The sequence below is a fragment of the Microcebus murinus genome, chromosome 11 (assembly GCF_040939455.1).
Source record: "Microcebus murinus isolate Inina chromosome 11, M.murinus_Inina_mat1.0, whole genome shotgun sequence".
Lineage (NCBI taxonomy): Eukaryota > Metazoa > Chordata > Mammalia > Primates > Cheirogaleidae > Microcebus > Microcebus murinus.
In genome coordinates, this window is record NC_134114.1 from 32642160 (window position 1) to 32649140 (window position 6981).

At 38.7% G+C, this 6981-nt stretch overlaps 1 pseudogene; it reads left to right on the forward strand.

Annotated features, from left to right (window-relative positions):
* The first annotated feature begins 5050 nt into the window (after positions 1–5050).
* On the forward strand, positions 5051–6256 carry LOC142873787 (uncharacterized; annotated as a pseudogene).
* Positions 6257–6981: the final 725 nt, after the last annotated feature.

Sequence of the window (6981 nt, forward strand, 5' to 3'; positions counted from 1 at the left end):
CAGACCCAAGGTTAGTTCCTTGTATGTGAGCAACTGAACATAGCAGCCATAACCGTCAATTCCAGAGTTGTTTCACAAGGGAACAGTGGTCTCATGCTCTCAGATCACTAATGGTTACTAAAGTTAAGGTGCGGGACATAGCTGAAAAGCCAAGGCCCAGATAAGCAACATAAAACAATGCAGCCATTTGAAGTGCGTCTTGGTCTCAATCCCAGGCGGTGGCTCCTCCCTGGCCCCCACGATTGTGCCTGTCTTAGGTCACCCCTCCCATGAGGAGTCTTACCCGTTATTGGCTAACAACCATCAACTGGGGGCCAGTCCTTGGGAGAGTTCTTCTTATCTTTATGGCATCCAAACTCCCATCACAGGGCCCTCCATGTGGCAGCTGGGCAACATTTGTTTATATGCAGAAACTCAGGCCTTTTATCATATCACGAGGCAGCAACCGTGTCTGAAGAAAATGCTGACTACAGCTGCATCAGGCAGCACACGTATCACAGGCTATAGTGAATGATTAGTATAAGGCATAACACCAGAATCAGCCCCCAACAGTGCAGGTACTGAGAAACATACCACTCCACCAAACAAATCTTGCAGTCTGAAATCTACCAGCTTCCCAGGGTGCTCATTGTGAATGTGCTGACTAAAAACCACCAGCTCAATGAGCAGATAGAAATAGTATACTTTAAAACGAGAGCAATGCCTTGAAATTATACAACATGACTTAGGTAGCATTCCAGCAGGTGATCCATAAGCTGGATCTAATCATGAGGAAATATTTTAAAAATACACATTGAGGACTATTAAATGAACTGAAGCATTTTTTTTTTAAATGTTAAGGTCATGAAAGAGTGAGGAACTCTTCCATATTAAAGGAAAATAAAAAGTATATGATGGCTGGGCACGGTGGCTCACTCCTGTAATCCTAGCACTCTGGGAGGCTGAGGCGGGCGGATTGCTCAAGGTCAGGAGTTTGAAACCAGCCTGAGCAAGAGCAATACCCAGTATCTACTATAAATAGAAAGAAATTAATTGGCCAACTAATATATATAGAAAAAATTAGCCTGCCATGGTGGTTCATGCGTGTAGTCCCAGCTACTCGGGAGGCTGAGGCAGAAGGATTGCTTGAGCCCAGGAGTTTGAGGTTGCTGTGAGCTAGGCTGACGCCATGGCACTCACTCTAGCCTGGGCAACAAAGAGAGACTCTGTCTCAAAAAAAAAAAAAAAGTATATAATAACTAAATATAATGCTTGTTTACATTCTAGACTGGAACAAAAAATGAAAGAGTATCAATACTTCAAAGGCATTATTAGCAGAATTGGCAAAATTGGAGTATGGACTTTACAACATAAATGTGTTACAGTAAGGTTACATTTCCTAAATTTGATAACTACTGATTTTATGCAAGAGAATATCCCTCTTCCTAGGAAATACACATTAAAATATTAAAGTACACTGGCCATAAGTTGCACAATTGATTCTCAAATTCTTCACAGAGAGCAGGGGAACCAAATGTGTTATATTATTAAAAATCGGGGAATATGGACAAAGGTATATAGGATTTCTGTGGTTTATTTTTGTATTTTTCTTGTAAATTTTAAATTGTTTTAAGTTTAAAATAATTTAAACTATTACATAACAACTGTATTTATGATCTCCAGCATTCACCTTCCAGTGTTTATCCTGTACAATGAAGATTTCTTTGCCATGATTTTATTTTCCTATGCCCACAATCCTCAACCTCTCATCAGCATGTTATACAGTGAACATATTTCCTCTGATTCCAGGATATCTCACTATCCTTATTTTCTTTTTGCTTCTGCAGACATTCAATCTTAATTTGCTCTGCTGTATTCTCTTTCTATGTCCAAATTCTGAAAGGCCCTAGGATTAAATATTTTGCTTTATGAAATATTTTAGAGTCATTTTATACCTGTAAGTGGAACCTATATCCTCAATGTTGCTGCATAAAACAGATGCACTCTCTAAATGAGTAATTGAGAAGAGTTTGATAAAGTGACTAACTATTTACAATGGGCACGTGTAGGGACATTAAAGGAAACCAACAAAGGATGGGGAAATGTTCCATTATTTCTCCATATCCTTAAACAGGTGGTGTCTTTCAGTGCCTAAACCCAATCAGAAGCCTGAGGGCCAATGTACCTCTCCACTGCAGTTCATATAGCTGACTTCCTGAAACACAGAGCAGGGGAACAGTGGTAAGTGGGTCTGGAAGAAAAAACTGGCAATAGCTAGGAGTGTCTTTATGTTGATAAACCCTCCAACAATGAAAACTTTGAAAAGTGGTATAAGGACAGTTCTACACTAATATTAATAGGTTCAACAACTTTGGTAAAATGAATCAATCCTTCAAAATCCACAATTTGGGGGCATGGGCAGTATAAGTAACCTTAACACTTGTACCCCCATAGTACACTAAAATAAAAAAAACAAAATCCACAATTTCCTCAACTTTCCCAAAATGAAATAATTTATATATTCCTGTAACTATTAAAGAAATTGAATTCATGGTCAAAAATATCCCAAAACAACAAATATATAGGCTCTTAAAATTTCACTGGTTAATTTTATGAATACCAAACATTTAAAGAAGAAATAAGATGAATTCTACACAAGTTCTTCTAGGAAATAAAAGAGAGCTGGACACTTCCCAATTAATTTTATGTAGTCAGTATTTCCCCCCCAAAAAACTACTGAACAATATCCCAACTAAACATAGATGAAGAAATTCTCATCAAAATACTAGCAAATAGAACTCAGAAATATATATTAAAGAATAATACACCACACCTAAGTAAGATTTGTGATTAATGCGAGACTAGTTTAGTACTCAAAAAATAATCAATGTAATTCACTCTATTAATAACCTAAATGAGAGACACCACATGATCCTATCAAATGATGCACAAAATGTATTTAACAAAATTTAACACCCATTCATGTAAAAAAAAAAATTCAACTATCAGTAAAATGGTAATAGAAGGGAATTTTTCAACCCCACAAAGAACATGTACAATAACCTAACATTAATATCATTTGTAATAGAGACAGAATCAATGTTTTTCCCATGAAATCAGGAACAGGGCAAAATGTTCATACTCATCATTTCTACTCAACATAGTTCTGGTAATGTTTGTCAGTACAATAAGGCAAGAAAAGGAGCTAAAGAGAATATCAATTGGAAATGAAAATGTAAAACTCCATACTTGCAGAACACGACTATGTGTAGAAAATCCCAAGTCTAGAAGAAAACTTCCAGAACTTATGAGTGTATTTAACAAGGTCACAAGATACAAGGTCAACACATGAAATTCAATCTGTTTTTATATGTTGGTAATAAATAACAGTAATCTGAAACTAAAAACACAATACCTCCAAAATACTTAGATATGTTTCAAACAAAACATGTACAAGATTTGTATGCCAAAACTACAAAATCCTCAGTTTTTGACAAATTAAGGAAATGCTGAATTGATTGAGAGACATAGTGTATTCATGGACTTGAAGGTTCAACATAATATATATGTCAAATCTTTCTGTCTCTATCTATAGATTTAACACAATTCCTATGAAAATCCTAGGAAGATTTGTTGTTGTTATTGTTGATATAAACATGCTGATTAAATCAGTTTTAAGGAAAGGGAAAGGAACTAGAATTGCTAAAATAATTTTTTGGTTTTTTCGTTCATTTTTTTAAATGTAAGGAGTACAAGTGTAGTTTTGCTATATGGATATACTACATAGTTGTGAAGTCTGGATTTTTAGTGTACTCATCACCCAAATGGTGTACATTGCACTCAATAGGTAGTTTTTCATTCCTCAACCCCCTCCTACACTCTCACTTTTTGGAGTTTCCAATGTCTAATATTCCAATCTGTATGTTCACGAGCATCGAATTTTTAGGTCTCATTTATAAGTGAGACTTTGCAGTATTTGACTTTTTGTTTCTGCTAAAATTTTGAAAAAGAATAAAGTTGGAGGGATCACACTACTTAATTTAAAGACATTATAGGTACAAGAATCTAGGCAGTGTGGTACTGATGAAGAGATAGACAACATAGAAGAATAGAATGGCTAGCATTCTGGGAGGCTGAGACATGAGGATAGCTTGAGGTCAGGAGTTCAAGACCAGCGTCAGCAAGAGCAAGATCCCATCTCTACTAAAAAATAGAAAAAAATTACCCAGTCAACTAAAAATAGAAACAAAAAATTAGCGGGGGGTAATGGCTCACACCTGTAGTCCCAGCTACTCAGGAGGCTGAAGCAGGAGGATTGCTTGAGCCCACGAGTTTGAGGTTGCTGTGAGCTAGGCTGATGCCACAACATTTACTCTAGCCAGGACAATAAAGTGAGAGGAGGAAGAGGAGGAGGAGGATGAGGATGAGGAGGGGGAGGAAGAGGAGGGGGAAGAGGAGGAGGAATGGAATGGAAAAGAAGGAGAAGGAGGAGGAGGAGGGGGAGGAGGAATGGAATGGAAAAGAAGGATGAGGAGGAGGAATGGAATGGAAAAGAAGGAGGAGGAGGAATGGAATGGAAAAGAAGGAGGAGGAGGAGGAATGGAATAGAATAGAGGATCCAGAGAAAAAGACCACATAGGTATGGCAAATTGATTTCTGAGACACGTGTAACAGGAATTCAATAGAATAAGGACTGTCTTTTTAGCATTGACTGTTGGAACAACTGGTTGTCCACAGTCCCACCACAAAGCAAAAGAAAAAATTCTCAACCTGAACCTCCACACCTTGCACAAAAATGAACTCACGTTGATTATACGTCTATATGCAAAACATAAAAGAATAAACCTCTTAGAAGGACATATAGGGAGAAATCCTCAAGGCTGGGGATTAAGCAAAGAATTCCTAACATGACAACAAAAGCAAGATTCCAACAGAAAATTGATAAATTAGACATCATTAAAACTAAAACTTTTGGAGTGGTGCTGGGAGTCTCCCGGATGCGGAGCGGTTACTCGCAGCGGGCGGCGCAGTCCGTGGCTGCACAGCGCACAGCGGGCGTTAGCGGCAGCAACCCGGGAGGCAGCCCGGCCGTCACAGCCCCTGAGCCGGTGCGGCCGCCCTTGCTCCCTGTGCTCTTCCTCCCTTCGCTCGCACGGTGGCTGATCAGCTGACTGAAGAACAGATTGCTGAATTCAAGGAAGCTTTCTCCCTATTGGACAAAGATGGTGACGGCACCATCACAACAAAGGAACTTGGAACTGTCATGAGGTCACTGGGTCAGAACCCAACAGAAGCCCAATTGCAGGATCTGATCAACGAAGTGGATGCTGATGGTAACGGCACCATTGACTTCCCAGAATTTTTTACTATGATGGCTAGAAAAATGAAAGATACAGATAGCGAAGAAGAAATCCGTGAGTCTTTGACAAGGACGGCAACGGTTGCATCAGCGCAGCAGAACTACATCACATCATGACAAACTTAGGAGAAAAACTAACAGATGAAGAAGTAGATGAAATGATCAGAGAAGCAGATATTGATGGAGACGGACAAGTCAACTATGAAGGATTCGTACAGATGATGACTGCAAAATGAAGACCTACTTTCAACTCCTTTCCCCCCCCTCTAGAAGAATCAAATTGAATCTTTTACTTACCTCTTGCAAAAAAAGTAAAAAGTTCATTTATTCATTCTGTTTCTACATAGCAAAACTGAATGTCAAAAGTACCTTCTGTTTACACACACAAAATCTGCATGTATTGGTTGGTGGTCCTGTCCCCTAAAGATCAAGCTACACATCAGTTTTACAATATAAATACTTATACTACCTTAATGATAAGGACTCCTTAAAGTTCCATTTGCTAATGATTAACACACTGTTTGGGGCTGGCCAGTTTTCCATGCATGCAGCTTGATGATTGAGCACAGTCAGGCATTTGTATTAAAAATGAAAAATGAAAAAACAAATTCAAAACCTATTCAAATGGGTTCTAGTTCAATTTGTTTAGTATAAATTGTCCCAGCTGGTTTACTGAAAACAGACACATTTAAAATTGGTTTACCTCAGGATGATGTGCAGAAAAATGAGTGAAGGATAAACTGTTGAGACGTAGCCCCACTGGTAGGATGGTCCTCTTGTACTTCCATGTGCTCTGACCCGTGGTGATGGTGACACACCCTGGTGGCATGCCTGAGTATGTTGGTTTAGCGTTGTCTGCATGGTACTGGAGTACAATGGGTGTTAGGCTGTCACTGTTCACACAAATTTTTAATAAGAAACCTTAATAAGAGCGTCTTTGGACTCTCTGTTTTTAAACCTTCTGAACCATGACTTGGAGTCGGCAGTAGGCTGTGGCTATCGACTTCAGCACAACCATCATCATTGCTGTTCAAGAAATTACAATTTATGTCCATTCCAAGTTGTAAATGCTAGTTTTATTTTATTTTATTTTCCAATAAAGACCATTATCTTAAAAAAAAAAAAAAAAACTAAACTAAAAACTTTTGGCTGGGCGTGGTGGCTCACTCCTGTAATCCTAGCACTCTGGGAGGCTGAGGCGGGTGGATTGCTTGAGATCAGGAGCTCGAAACCAGTCTGAGCAAGAGCAAGACCCCATCTCTACTATAAATAGGAAGAAATTAATTGGCCAACTAATATATATAGAAAAAAAATTAGCCGGGCATGGTGGCGCATGCCTATAGTCCCAGCTACTCGGGAGGCTGAGGCAGAAGGATTGCTTGAGCCCAGGAGTCTGAGGTTGCTGTAAGCTAGGCTGACGCCACAGCACTCACTCTAGCCTGGGCAACAAAGCGAGACTCTGTCTCAAAAAAAAAAAAAAAAAAACACCTAAAACTTTTATTTTACAAAAATCCTGTTAAGATGACAAAAAGACAAGCCATAGATAGGGATAACATATTAGCAAATCAGACATCTGGCAAAAGGCTTACATCCATATTATATAAATAACTCTCTAAACTCAACACTAAGGAAACAAACCCTTC